Here is a 15475-nt window from a genome sequence, read left to right as displayed (position 1 = left end):
CTGTTTTTTCCCTTCACAGATGCTGCCAGACCTGCTGAGCTCTTCCAGCAACTTTGATTTTGTTCAGCCTTGAACATACTTAACGAACCAGCTTCTAAAGCCTTCTATGATAAAGAATTTCAGAGGAACTACCTTCAGAAGAAATTCCTCCTCACCTCAGTCTTAAATGGGTGACTCCTTACTCAGATTATGCCCTCTGACTCTAAATTATCCCACAATCTCAGCTTCTACACTGTCAAGCCGACAAGAATGTGTGTGTTTTCATAAATTCACCTCACATTCTTCTAAACTGCAATGAGCGCAAGCCCAACTGCTCGAACTCTCCACATAAGAAAATCTCTCCATGCCCAGGATCAACCTAATTAACTTCTGGTTGTCTCCCTCTCTAAAAAATATACCATTTTGGATACTGTTGGTTGGGGAGGGGGTGGAATGACCTATTAAGCGATAACAGCAGCAGCAGCCAGACTGGTGGCACCACGGCTGGCTCTGTTCTTAAGGGAAGGACAAAGAGCTCTAGAGCAGTAGTTATAGCAGACTCAATAGTCAGGGGTACAGACAGGTGCTTCTGCAAATGTAAAATGTCCAGGATGGTATGTTGCCTCCCTGGTGCCAGGGCCCAGGATGTCTCCGAACAGGCAGAAAGCATTCTGAAGGGAGAGGGTGAACAGCCAGAGGTCGTGGTACATATTGGTACTAATGACATAGGTAGGATGAGTGCCAAGATCCTGCAGCAGCAGTTCAGGCAGTTGGGTAGAAAGTTAAAGAGCAGGACCACCAAGGTTGGAATCTTGGGATTACTCCGTGCCACGTGCCACTGAGTATTGAAATAGGAAGATAATACAGCTCAAACGTGGCTAAACAGATGGTGTAGGAGGGAGGGTTTCAGATATCTGGACCACTGGGATCTCTTCCGGGGCAAGTGGGACCTGTACAAGGACAGGTTGCATCTAAACTGGACGGGCACAAATATTCTGACTGGGAGGTTTGCTGGTGTCACTCGGGAGGGTTTAAACTAGCTTGGCAGGGGTCTGGGAACCAAAGCAAAGGTGAATTGACAGAAAGGAAACTAGAGAGTAGGGCCAGTAAGGCTCAGAGGAAGAGCAGGCAGGGTGTGGTTGCTGATCAAAGCGTGTCTGGTGGACTGAAGTGTATCTGTTTCAATGCAAGCGTAACAGGTAAGGCAGATGAACTTAGAGCTTGGATTAGTACTTGGAACTATGATGTTGTTGCTATTACGGAGGCTTGGTTAAGGGAGGGACAGGATTGGCAGTTTAACGTTCCAAGATACAGATGTTTCAGGCGAGATAGGGGGGCATGTAAAAGGGGTGGGGGAGTTGCACTTGTTGTTAAGGAGAATCTCACAGCTGTACTGCAGGAGGACACCTTGGATGGCTCATACAGCCAGGCAATATGGGTAGAGCTCAGGAGCAGGAAGGGTGCAATCACAATGTTGGGGTTTACTACAGGCTTCCCAACAGCCAGCAGGAGATAGAAGAACAGATATGTAGGCAGATTTTGGCAAGATGTAAAAGTAACAGAGTTGTTGTCGTGGGTGATTTTGACTTCCCATTTATTGACTGGGACTCACTTAGTGCTTAGGGCGTGGACGGGGCAGAGTTTGTAAGGAGCATCCAGGAGGGCTTCTTGAAAGAGTATATAGATAGACCAACTAGGAAAGGGGCCATACTGGACCTAGTATTGGGGAGCGAGCCTGGCAGGTGGTCAACGTCTCAGTAGGGGAGCAGCTTGGGAATAGTGATCACAATTCAGTAAGCTTTAAGGATAAGGATAAATGTAGTTGTCAGGTGAAGGTGCTAAATTGGGGGAAGGTTAATTACAACAATATTAGGCAGGAACTGAAGAATGTAGATTGGAAGCAGATCAACATTTGGTATGTGGGAAGCTTTCAAGTGTAAGTTGATGGGAACTCAGAACTGGCACATTCCTATAAGGATGAAGGATAAGTATGGCAAGTTTAGGGGATCTTGGATAACGAGAGATATTGTGAACCGAATCAAAACGAAAAAGGAAGCATTTGTCAAGGCTAAGAGGCTGGGAACACATGAAGCAAGGGTGGAAGGCAAGGAAAGTCAAAAGAAACTTAAGCAAGGTGTCAGGAGGGCAAAAAGGGGTCATGAAAAGTCATTGGCCAACAGGATTAAGGAAAATCTCAAGGTTTTTTTTACACATATAAAGAGTAAGGCAGTAGCCAAGGAGAGGGTTGGCCCACTCAAAGACAGGGAAGGGTATTTATATGTGGAGCCAGAAGAAATGGGCGAGGTATGAAATGAGTACTAAATGTGTCAGTATTCACCATAGGATGAGGAGTCTGGGAAAGGGTGTGTAGATAGTTTGGGTCATGTTGAGATCAAAAGGGAGGTGGTATTGGGGGTCTTAATGTTTTTCAAGGTAGACAAGTCTCCAGGGCCTGATGGGATATACCTCAGAATACTGAGAGAGGCAAGGGAGGAAATTGCTGGGTCCTTGATAGAAATCTTTGTATCCTCACTGGCTACAGGGGAGGCCCCACAGGATTGGAGAATAGCCAATGTTGCTCCTTTGTTTAAGGAGGGTGGCAAGGATAATCCAGCTAATTACAGGCCAGTGAGCCTTAGATCAGTGGTAGGGAAATTATTGGAGAGGATTCTTCAAGACAGGATTTACTCCCACTTGGAAATAAGTAGGCATATTAGCGAGAGGCAACATGGTTTTGTGAAGAGGAGGTCGTGTCTCAATAACTTGGTTGAGTTTTTTGAGGAAGTAACAAAGATGATCAATGAGGGTAGGGCAGTGAATGTTGTCTACATGGTCTTCAGTAAGGCCTTTGACAAGGTCCCTCATGGCAGGCTGATACAGAAGGTAAAGTTGTACGGGGTCAGAGGTGAGCTTGCAAGATGGATTAAAAAAACTGGTTTGGTCATAGAAGACAAAGGGTAGCAGCGGAAGCGTGCATTTCTGAACGGTGGGCTGTGGCTACTGGCGTTTCTTAGGGATCAGTGTTGGGATCTTTGCTATTTGTAATATATATAAATGATGTGGAAGAAAATGCAACTGGTCTGATTAGTAAGTTTGTGGATGACACAAAGGTTGGTGGAAATGCAGATAGCGATGAGGACCGTCAAAGGACACAGCAGGATATCCGTTGGTGACTTGGGCAGAGAGATGGTAGATGGAGTTTAATCCGGAAAAACATGATAATGCATTTTGGAAGGTCTAATCCAGATGGAAAATATACAGTAAATGGCAGAACCCTAAAGAGTACTGACAGGCGGAAGGATCTGGTTGTACAGGTACACAGGTCACTGAAAGTGGCAGAGGTGGAGAACGTAGTCAACAAGGCATATGGCATGCTTGCCTTCATCGGCCGGGGAATAAAGTTTAAAAATTAGCAGGTAATGTTTATAGAACCTTAGTTAGGCCACATTTTGAATAGTGTGTTCAATTCTGGTTGCCACACTAGAAGGATGCGGTGGCTTTGGAGAGGGTACAGAAAAGATTTATCGGGATGTTGCCTGGTATGGAGGACATTAGCTATGAGGAGAGATTGGAGAAACTTGGGTTGTTCTCACTGGAACGACGGAGGTTGAGGGGCGACTTGATAGAGGTCGACAAGATTATGAAGGGCTTGGACAGTCAGAAGCTTTTTCCCAGGTTGGAATAGTCAGTTACTAGGGGTGTATAGGCTTAAGGTGTGAGGGGCAAGGTTTAAAGGTGATGTACGAGGCAAGTTTTTTTTTAAACACAGTGGGTGGTGGGTGCCTGGAACTCACTGCCAGTGGAGATAGTGGAAACAGATACGATAGTGACTTTTAAAAGGTGTCTTGACAAATACATGAATAGAATGGGAATAGAGGGATACGGTCCCCAGAAGGGTAGGGGTTTTTAGTTGTGACAGGAAGCATGTCGATACAGGCTTAGAGGGCTGAAAGGCCTGTCCCTGTGCTGTAATTTTCTTCGTTCTTTGTAGAGAATTATTGTAATTACATTCACATCATGGAAGAAACAAAGCAATTTAGACTACTGGCCTACCATTTGAAGATTGAGCCTGAGCTTAGTTTGAGGATTGTTGCATCAAAACAGAGGATTTGATTTTAAACCCTATCACAAAAATCGATAAAAAGCTAACACAGACGTACTTTGCTTCATTTGCTAAGTTGATTCAATTGAAATTAAATTACAAGATTTCATGATGCACATTTCAATACTTGCCTGTATTTGGCCGCAAATTTTCCCAACAATCCAACAGAGAAGGAGTAAAGTCTCACCACTGGCAAGGTTGTGAAATGGTGTTATCAGATTAGCCGGCTGTTAAATACCTTACCTAATCCTCCTTTCCACTGACTTCAGTTTTAAGTTACAAATTGGGTATTTCATAAAAAAACACAGGCAACACGAAACAAAATTTTCTCATCTCAAACTTAAGGTAAAATTACAAGTTTGTATGGTTTTAGAGCAGAGAAGCTCAAGAGATGGGAGAAAGTCAAACTTCTGCTCCTGTTATTGGTCCTAACAACATTCTTGTAATGTTTGAGGAGCAGTCTCTCGAAGTGGCTGCACCCTGAGCCAAGCTGCTCATGTACAGCTACAACACTAATATCTACCTGCCAATGTCGAAAATTGCCCAGGTGTGTCTTGCACATAAAAAGGAGGAGAAATCCAACTGTCCACCTTATCAGGTATCAGTCTGCTTTCGATCATTAAGTGTTACAAGAGGTTGTCAACAGTACTATCAAGTGGGACTTGCAATGAAATAACCTGCTCAGTAAAGCATCTCAGCTCCCAACTTTATTACAGCCTTGGTCCAAAAGTAGACAGAAGAAAAGAAATGAATTCAAGGCGAGGTGAGAATAACTGTCCTTGACATCAGGGCAATAGACCCTTTGGGCCATTGCTTTTGATTGACATGGACTCAACCACCTAACATTTGGGATTATACAGTAAACAGGACAGATTAGCGGTTAATAGGGTTAGAGAAAAAAACCCTCTAAACTGGGTGGAGTCATTCCTAGCACAAACAAAGATGGTAGTGATTGTTAGAGATCAATCATCTCAGTCCCAGAACATCACTGCAGGAGTTTCTCAGGGTCTGTCCTAGGTCCAAACAACTTCAGCTGCTTTATCTATGATGGAGAGCAGGTCATTAAGTCAGAAGTGGGAACATTTGCCGATGACAGTAACGTTCAGTGCCATTTGCATCGCCTCAGATGAAGATACAGTTCATAACTATTAGCAGTAAGCAGGGACAACATGCACATTTGGACTAAGAAGTAGAAAATTAGTCATTGCCTGGCACTTATGTGCTGTAAATTTATCTCTAACAAGGGATAACCCAACTACCTCCCTTGATATTCAACTGTATTACTATTGCTGAATATCCCACCATTTACACCCTTCAGGTTACCATTGACCAGAAACTGAATAAACCAGCCATACAAATAGTGTGGCTATGAAAGAGGGTCAGAGACAAGGAATTATTCACCGCGGAACTCATATCTTGACTCCTCAAAGTTTGTCACCCATACAAAGCACAAATCAGGCACATGAAGGAATACTCTACACTTGCCTGGATAAGCACTCAAGACAGACACCATTCACAGCAAAGCAGTTCACTTGATCAGCATCCAATGCTGCCACAGTGCAATTCACCAAAGCTCCTTCTGCAGTCCTTTCAAAGCCTACAGCAGACACGGGAACACCACTACCTGCAAGTTCCACTCGAAACCATCCTGACTTGAAACTATAGCGCTGTTCCTTCAACATCTCTGGATCAAAATCCTGGAACTCCCTTACTATCTGCACTCTTGAGTCTACAAACACCAGACTGACTGCAGACTATCAACAAGGCAGCTCACCACCACGATGAATTAGGAATAAACAGCAAACACTGACCCTGCCAGCAATGCTCACATCCAAAAGAATAAAAATAATGCATGCTGGCATATATATGTGAACAAAATTACTGACACAGGGCACATGACTTTTGCCAGCTTGCTTGGTCTGGAATAGATAAGCAATTGTGATTAGTGATTACTAATACAGAATACAAAATTTGATTTTCTTTTGAAATTCTTGCTTTCTTTTCTTTTCTGAATATTGTTCTATTCTCTCCTTCAGCAGGGATTCCATCATTTTACTTAAAGGCAAGCTGGTATGTCTATTTAACTCACACTGTTCTATTCCTCTCAAGTCTATTACTAAAGTTCTCTCCTCCAGTCCCGTGGCTCTACATCTTTTCCTAAAAAAAATTAGACATATAAAAACATATATAATGCCTCTACTGTCCTTTCCCTAAATTCCTTTGTTCTTATTTTAAATGCACTTACCTCACTACTGATCTTATCATTCAATATCATGTCCATCTCTTCTGGTTTCTTAATAAAGTCCCAAGTGAAACAGTTACTTAATATTTCTGCCATCTGTCTGCTGTTACTTGGGCAATCATCCTGCCTATCCCTTAATGTTCCTACTCCCACCCCATATTTTTATTGATGTTCCTGTCAAGTGGTACTTTTGTTTAATGCTCAATCATTTACTTTCATAGTTCCTCTTTCCCTTCCTGATCTTCTCTTTTTCAGGATGTAGATGTTGTTGGCAAGTTCAGCATTTATTGCCTGTCCTTAATTGCCTTTTGAGAAAGTGCTGATGAGCCAACTTCTTGAACCACTGCAGTCTGGTGGTTTTGTCATTTAAAACAAAAACCCTTTCCTATTATTATCTCATATCCTGCATTTCTCTACTGCCAATGATTTAATAATCGCATAATTCCTAATTCTCAATTGTTTCCTTAGGTCTATGGAATCTCACTAGTGTTTCACTCATCTGTTTATTCTTTCCACATTTTGTTGGATACAATTTTAAGTATTTCCAATTGTTTTTCTGCATTGGCAAACATTTAATATTGTGGCAACCCCAAATACTATTTTCAGCCATTGAAATTATGTCCTTCCCTACTATCCTTTTAAAGTACATTACATTGTGCTCATCATTGCTCAGATGCTCCTCAAACATGATTGCTTTTTAATCTGCTTAAGCTCATTCACCCTTACTAGATCCAGTAGCGAATGTTTCATTATTGGGCTGTTTACAAATTGGGTTTGAAAGGAGTCCTGTACATATTGTAGGAACTCAATCCCATTATACACTTGACCTACCTTTTCTAACCAATAAGCATTGAAATAGTTGAAATCTCCATGATCATTATTCTTGCTTTCTTAGGCAATTCCCTAATTTGGCCGCAAATTTATTTCTCCGTCTCTCTTCTAGCTGGTCTATAAACAACAGTGATTGATTATTTTCTCTCTATCCACATGGATTTTAATTCTGTCTTGCTAATAACTGCGGCCCTTTTTGTTTTTAAGAAATGTTCTGTCATCCTTACAAAGTACAGCTACTCCACTTTCCCCTTTTCCCTCTCTATCTTGTCTATATGTGTTGTCCCCTGCAATGTTTAATTTCCAGTCCTGATTTTTCTGTAGTTACATCTCAGTAATCTCTTCTTGTTCTGGTTCCTTCCAATGTATGGTTGCCTGGAACTCCCCTGATTTATAGCTAACACTATGTGCGTTGCTGTATAGGCATTTTATGTAATTTGTAGGAGTTTTTTTTTAAAATTCATTTGAGAGATGTGGGTATCGCTGACTCACCAGCATTTATTGCCAGTCCCTAGTTGCCCTTGAGATGGTGGTGGTGAGCTGCCTTCTCGAACTGCTACAGTCCACCTGCATGAGTTGATCCACAATGCTATTAGGGAGAGAATTCCAGGATTTTCACCCAGCGACACTAACGGAACAGCAATACATTTCCAAGTCAGGATGGTGAGTGTCCGGGAGAGGAACTTACACATGATGTTCCCAGGCATATGCTGCCCTTGTCCTTCTAGATGGAAGTGGTCGTTTTGGAAGGTGCTGTCTGGCGATCTTTTAATTTCTGCACTGCATCTTGCAGACTGTCTACCACTGGTGCTCATTCCAGGTTTTTAGGGGTGGGGGGGGGGGGGGGTGGTGGTGGGCGGCGGCGGAGTCAGGAGCTGAGTTACTCGCTGTAGTATTTCTAGATTCTGACTGCTCTTGTAGCCACCATGTTTATGTGGAGAGTTCAGTTGGGTTTCTAGTCAGTGGTAATCCCCAGGATGTTGACAGTAGAGGAGTCAGTGATGCTAACACCACTGAATGTCAAGAGGTGGTAGTTAGATTGTCTCTTATCGGTAAGTGTCATAGCCTGGCACTTGTTACTTGCCACTTGTCTGCCCAAACCTGGATATTGTCCAGATCTTGTAGCATTTGAATGACTGCTTCAATATTTGAGGAGTTGCAAATGGAGCCAAACATTGCGCAATCATCGACAAACATCCCGACTTCAGACCTTTATGGAGGGATGGTCACTGACAAGCAGCTAAAGTGATTGGGCCGAGGACACTAACAAGGAGTTCCTGCGGAGATGACTGACCTCAGCAACCACAATCTTCGTATGTGCCAGATATGACTTCTACCAGTGGAGAGTTTTCCCCAATACTCGTTGATTCCAATTTTGCTTGGGCTCCTTTATGTCACACTCGGTTGTATGCAGCTTTGATGTCAAGGGTTGTCACTCTCACCTCACCTCACCTCTGGAATTCAGCTCTTTTGTCCACGTTTGAAACAAGGCTGTAATAAGGTCAGAAACTGAGTGGCCCTGGCAGAATCCAAAACTAGGCCTAACTGGGCAGGTTATTGCAGAGCAGGTGTTACTTGATAGCACCGTTCATGACACTTTCCATCACTTTATTGATAATCAAGAGCAGACTGATCGGGCAGTAATTGGCCAGGTCAGATTTGTCCTGCATTTTATGTACAGGACATAACTGGGCAATTTTCCACATTGTCAGGTAGATGTCAGCATTATAACTGTATGGGAAGAGCTTGGCTAGTGCAGCGACAAGTTCTGGAATACAAGTCTTCAGTGTTATTGTCAGCGCCCATACCTTTGCACTATTCAGTGTCTCCAACCATTTCTTGATATCAGGTGGACTGAAGTGAATTGGTTTAACACTGGTATCTGTAATGCTGAAGTCCACTGGAAGAGGCATTTCTACATTTCATGTTTAAAACACATTTTAGACTCTCATATTCCTTTGTCATAAATGATCTCCCTTAAATGTATTCTTTCCTATATTCACACTCCCCATTTATATTTAAACTGGTTACATTTCTTTAGATCAACCCCTCAACCACCTTATCCCTCATCAGTTTAAAGCTTTGCCATCTCCTTATTTACCTTTCCATGAGATCACTGGGTCCATTTTCATTTAATGGAATTTGTCCACTCACTACAGCTTCTTCTTATTCCAGAACTGGTTAACTGTCCCACGAAATTAAATACTCTTTCCCACACCAACTCTTCAGGTATGCACCAAGTCTCCTGATAGAACACAGTGTGGAAGCAGGCCATTCAGCCCATCGGGTCCATGCTGCCCCTCCAAAGAGCACTACAGCCAGACCTCCCCCTACCTCATAAACCTGCATTTCCCATGGCTAATCTACCTAGTCTGAACATCCCTGCACACGATGGGCAATCCACCTAACCCGCACATCTTTGTCTGCTCTAATGTCAGTTAATACACGATTTGGGCGATAATTCAGAGATCACCACCTTTGAGATCTTATTTTTTAAACTCTTAAATGGGATTAGGAATAAGTCATTCAGTTACTTCAAGCCTGCTCCATCATTCTAGATCATGGCTGACCATCTACCTCAACACAATACTCCTGTTCCATCCTATATCCATTGATGCCATTAGTAATAATAAATCTATCAATCACTGTCTTGAACTTAATGACAGAGTTGCCAAAGTCCTCTGGGGTAGAGAATTCCAAAGAATTGCCACACTTCAAGCAAAGAAGTTGCCCCTCATTTCAGTCCTTAATAGAATTTTGAAATGCATCCATTACCTCTGCAGAAATCTCTTTCAACATTCTGATGTGATGGTCTTCAGGTCCAAATAAGGTGTCAGCTTTCAGCCTCAATAATTTCTCCAATGCTACTTGTTTTTTAAAAACTAATAAAAATTCATTTTAATTCCACACTTTCCCAGATGTTTGGATCTTAATTATTTCAGGGAAATGTTTTTCTTCCTTTTTGATATATTTAGCTTTTTCTTCCACCATTTTTCTGCTCGTAATGGACCCACATGTCTATTTTCCTTTTTACATACCCATAGAAGCTTTTATAATCCATTTATTGTTTTTTTGCTCTTTTATATTCATACTCCGTTCTCTTTCATTTATCAATTTCTTGGTCCTTCTTTGCCAAATTCTAAAAACATTCCCAGTCCTCAAGCTTACAACTGTTTTTTTGTTAACTTTATATACCTCCACCTTTGGATCTAATACTAATTCTAACCTCCCTTATTAGCCATGACTCTTTCTTTTTCTATTGGGTATTTTATCTTAAAAAAGCAAACTAAACATCAATTCCTTAATTACTTGGCATTGCCAATGTACCATCAAACCATTTTATAATTCACTACAACCAACTTCCCCCTCATTCATTCATAATTGGCCTTGCGTAGATTGATGATCCTAGTTTCAAATTGAATTACATCTTTTTCAAACATAGTGGAAAATTCCAAGATATTATGGTCACTGTTTCCCAAAGATTCTTTTACAAGATTTATTCCTGATACGCTTTTACCATGACCTCCTATTGATCCCTACATCCGTCATTACTCCAAAACGAGCCATAATAACTGAATTTCCTTCCATTCTCTCCTGCCACCCCATTCACATGAGGCCCTTCCAAATTCCTCTTCAGCCAACTGACATTCCAGACCAGAGCTTTCGAGAATCTCCTTTATGGCTGCAGATTTTTTTTTTTTTTTTTAAATCCCAATAGTTGTACAGTCCTTCACTAATACCTCGTTTCTATTCTTTTTTCGCTAATAACCCCACAGACAGGCTTCAGAGACACAGGGCCTTGGCATACATTACAACTGCCTTTCTGCAAACTTTCACTTTGTCTTCACAGTTAAGCTGTACCTCCATGCCATACCTGCTGGACAGGACCAGTGCATGAATCTCCTTCTCAACTTCTAAATATGCAACACCTGTCAATTACATCCTCCCTTTAAATGAACCGCTGTTTTCCTTTAGAGTGTAACTGCACTCTGAAGAAAACAGTCAAAATTCCTCCCTCTCCCTTATGTCTCAACCCTTCCAATTCACATTTCAGTTCAATGACTGAAGCAGAGTTTTGGGATGGAAGCAGCTCCTGAAAACATATTTGCTTGGGATAATCTCACCTTCCACAACCTCCAATATTCTACAGTCCAGATGTGTGATCTGCTGTTAGACCAGCTATATTTTAAGAATTAATTCAACAGTTATTTGTAATTATGTAATTTTTAGTTGAGCCATACACTAAACAGTTTTTTTTCAGGTCCTAATTCAAACTACAGCCCTAATTTAGAGAGAAATCAAACCATAAAACTGGCCAATCATCTACCTGCTCACTTAATTAATGCCTCAGTCTCTTTTCCACCATACTTCCCCCACGACCTTTTTTTGTATTTAAAACAAGAGAACAGTAGCTATTAATTAATTTGATGTTGTCACATGTATCAAAGTACAGTGAGAAATGTTGTTTTGTATGCTACATAGGCAGGTCGCACCACACAAAGTGCATCAGGGTAACAGAATACAGTGTTACAGCCGCAGAGGTGGTGGTAGTCAAAGTCCATTTTTTAGGCACTCCAATCAAAGCATATACTGTCCAGCAGGACTTGTGCTGCTTTGGAAACATCACTGTGCACATTACCTACATAAAAGCAGCACATAGATAGTATGAAAGTAGACTTCTTCAATCCAGAAGAATCCATGTATTCTTTTGCAGAAAAAAAAAATTGATTTTGAAGTATACAAGTATTCGTCCAAAACTTTCCTCCTTTAAATTTTCATTGAAACTCTAATAAAAGCTTCATATTCTCCTATAATTAAATCTTCAGAATTAAAGGCAAAATCCTGCTCACAAACATACATCACAATGAACTTCACTGGCAATTCTGACAGCTGTAAATTAGACAGCACCACACAACTATGCTGCAATTTAGAAGTAATATTGAGTTTCTTAAAAAAAAATCTGAAGTGAGCTGGTCATGGAGCCTCTGTGTGACAGGAAATACAATGTGTCTGCCTTAAACCTCAGTCACTGAGCCCAGTGACAGCTCTAAACAATCCACGTAACTCCACCTCCTCCTCGGCCATCAGACTCCGGAAAGTTCGGTTGTTCTTGATATCCACAAACACCCCCACCCCAGGTACCCCCATCAACCTTCCAAACTTTACAGTCTTCCCCTCAGGTCAATTCAACAACTGGTTCCCCTTGCGCTGGGACAGAGCTGAAACTACAACCTCATACAAACATTGAGCAACGCGTACACACACAATGAAATACACGCACAAAAAAAAAGCTGAAATCAGAAAATCCTATTGTTGCAATTAAAAAAAACAGACACACACAAAAGTCCTACAGAGTCAAAAATGGGAGAATAAAAGTAGTCACTTAAAACCTGCCCATCAAAATGCAAAGGCACTAACACAGGCTCAGAGAGAGGGCGAGATAGAAACTTTGACACGGTTTAATCCAAAACTTATTAGAGCTGACGGGAAACGGGAGGGAAGGGGTGGGCAGGGTTTCGGAATTTATTTTAAAAAGCATATTTTAACTCAATGTAAAAGTGAAACCCGCAGCGTGTAGCCAACGTGCAAAATAACGGGTTCGGGCTTCCCCACAGCTTTTTTTTTTCGCCCCCCTTTCCCTTTTCAAAAAAAAAATTAAAGTGTATGAAATTCAGTCGCTTACTACTTTCTCAGCAACAGACTGAAGTGATTCTGTCTGTTCTTTTATTATCCTTTATCTTTAAAAGAAAGGAGAAACAACCGCCCAGAGAGCTCGCGCCTCAAGTCCAATTTTCTCTCAAACAGGGCCCGGTGCCCCGGGTTGTCTCTTACCTGGATTTTTCTCGGGTTTTTTTTTAAACAGTAGTCCGTCCGGCGATGCCGTTCCTCGGGTTATGGCTCTTATAAACTGTTGTTTTAATGTTTGTCCACCTTCCGTCCGTTTTATTATTTTTTCCTCTCTCGCTCGCTCTCCCCTCCCTCGAGCCCTCGGCCCCGCTCGCGCTGACGCACCTCCAGCCGCCTCCCTCCCACTTCCGCCTCTCCGCTTGACACACGCTCCCTTGGAGCTGCCCCTAGGGTGCGTCCCCAAATCGCAGCTGCTTCAACCACCCCACAGAAGCGCAAAGCGAAGGAATGTGGCGACGGTAGCGAGACGCGAGGGTGTATTTTTTTTTTAAATGATCTGTTCAGTCGTGTTGTGACAGGCAAATGGAAATCGCTGGAGAAACCCAGCAGGTCTGGCGTCAACTGTGGGAAGGTAAAGTAGAGTCCAGTGCTTAGAAGCAAATTTCTGCAGTCGCTGGAATCTGTACTGAAAACAAAAAGTGCTGGAGATCATCTCGACTCGAAAACGTTAGCTTGCTTTCTCTCCATGGATACTGCCTGACCACCACCCCCCCTTCCCCGCTGTGAACTCCAGCATTTGTCGTTTTCAGTCTAGTGTTTAGAGTCCAGTGACATTTCTTCACGTATGATGCTTCCAGGTTTGCTGACTTTCCTTCAGCAATTTCTGTTTTTGTCCCAGAGTTCCAGCATCTGCAGTTCTTTCTTTTATTTCTTTTTCTCTCTAATCAACCTGTCCACAGATGTTATTACACACCTCTGGAGCAGGTGGAACCAAGTGTAGGCCTCTTGGTCCGGAGGTAGGGATATTACCACGCCACCGAAGCGTGGGCTCTTCAGGGACTAGGTTATGAGGAAAGATCATACCATTTAGGCCTGTTTTCTCTAGAATTTAGAAGGTTAGGTGTTCATCTGATTGAAGCCTTCAATACGTTAACAGGAAGGATAGGGTAAAAATAAACTTTGCTCCATTCTTCGATACCATGATATCCAGGTACAGTTTGTCATGTTAAAAGGGAAAATGTAAGCATTGCTGCATCAGATAAAAACTAAAACAAAAACAGAAAATTGCTGGAGAGACTCAGCAGCTCTGGCAGCATCTGTGGAGAGAAAGTAGAGTTAATGTTTTAGGTTCAGTGATCATTTTTCAGAACTGCCAAACCTGCTGAGTTTTTCTCACAATTTCTGGTTTTGTTTTGGATTTCCAGCTTTCTTTTTGTAAGGATGAACTATTTCCACTGATGGGAGATTCTACAACAAGGGGGCATAGTTCATAAATTAGGACCAGACCATTCAGGACAGATGCTAGGACATACTTATACACAAAAAGGCTAATAGAAGTTTTGTAATTGTCTTCCACAAATGGCAGTTAATGCTAGATCAGTTGTTAATTTTAAATCAGAGATAGATAAATTTTTGTTAAGCAAAGGCATTAGAGGATTTGGCCAAAGACAGGCATATAGAGTTAGATGATAAATCAGTCATTATCTCATTGAATGGCGAAACAGGCTCAAGGGGATGAATGGCCTACTCCTTTTCCCATGTTCCTAGATGCTGTGAAAGCAAAATCATATTTTAGGCTAAAGTTATCCCCCAATCGCCTTTAAAGTGAGCTGCTGGCTTGGCCAATTTCAGAATTGCAGCTACACAATTGTGAACTACATTGCTGCAGGCTTGGAGTGAGAGACTATGTAAGGATATATAACAGGATTTATTTTTAAATCAATCTATTCAGACATGCCTCCATTACAGGCAGGACTCGACCCAGGACCTTCGTGCTCAGTGGTAGGGATGCTATCACCTACATTCCCTCTAACCTTTCCTGGCAGTATGTGGCCTTCTGAGGTCCCTGTTTTGCAGCAACTTCCCAAACTGTACGGCTATACGCCCACACCCCAGTCAACAGGTAGAGGTGGCTGCACAGCTTAGAGGCAACATTGAATACAGAAACTCCTGATTTTAGTTAATCTATTCAAACATGTTATGACACATCTTCATGGCAGATGAGATATAAAAACAAACATTCTGGTCTGGGTTAGGGATACTGTCACTCTCAAAATGAAATTTTAATTCCTTGATATTTTGCATTAATATGTGATATTAGAGAAGGTGACCAAACGCTGGAGCAAAGAGGTGGTTTCTAAGTAAGTAACTTAAAGGAGGAGAAATAGGTAGAGAGGTAGTGAGGGTTACAGAGTGAAATCCAGTACTTTGGCTACATTGCTTTCAGCTGCATGAGTCCTAAGTTATAAATGAGGAAATTAGAGATGCACAAGAGATCAGGCAAGCAGAGATAGTAGGAACTGCAGATGCTGGAGAATCCGAGACAACAAGGTGCAGGGCTGGATGAACACAGCAGGCCAAGCAGCATCATAGGAGCAGAGAGGCTGACGTTTCGGGCCTAGACCCTTCATCAGAAAAAGATCAGGCAAGCAAGTTGTTTCCAGATTTTTTTTTCCTTACTGCATGGCTTGTGA

At 42.0% G+C, this 15475-nt stretch overlaps 1 protein-coding gene across 3 annotated transcripts in view; it reads right to left on the bottom strand.

Moving 5' to 3' along the window:
- stat5a (signal transducer and activator of transcription 5a) overlaps positions 1-13169 on the bottom strand; it is a 115765-nt gene extending 102596 nt beyond the window's left edge. For all 3 annotated transcript variants that reach the window (XM_048614450.1, XM_048614454.1, XM_048614453.1), the window contains exon 1: positions 12987-13169. The gene's annotated coding sequence lies outside the window, so the exon portion shown is untranslated. The remainder of the gene's footprint in view (positions 1-12986) is intronic.
- Positions 13170-15475: the final 2306 nt, after the last annotated feature.

The sequence above is a fragment of the Rhincodon typus genome, chromosome 30 (assembly GCF_021869965.1).
Source record: "Rhincodon typus isolate 14 chromosome 30, sRhiTyp1.1, whole genome shotgun sequence".
Classification (NCBI taxonomy): domain Eukaryota; kingdom Metazoa; phylum Chordata; class Chondrichthyes; order Orectolobiformes; family Rhincodontidae; genus Rhincodon; species Rhincodon typus.
Note: the sequence above shows the minus strand (reverse complement) of the source record. Positions and strands in the feature narration are given on the sequence as shown.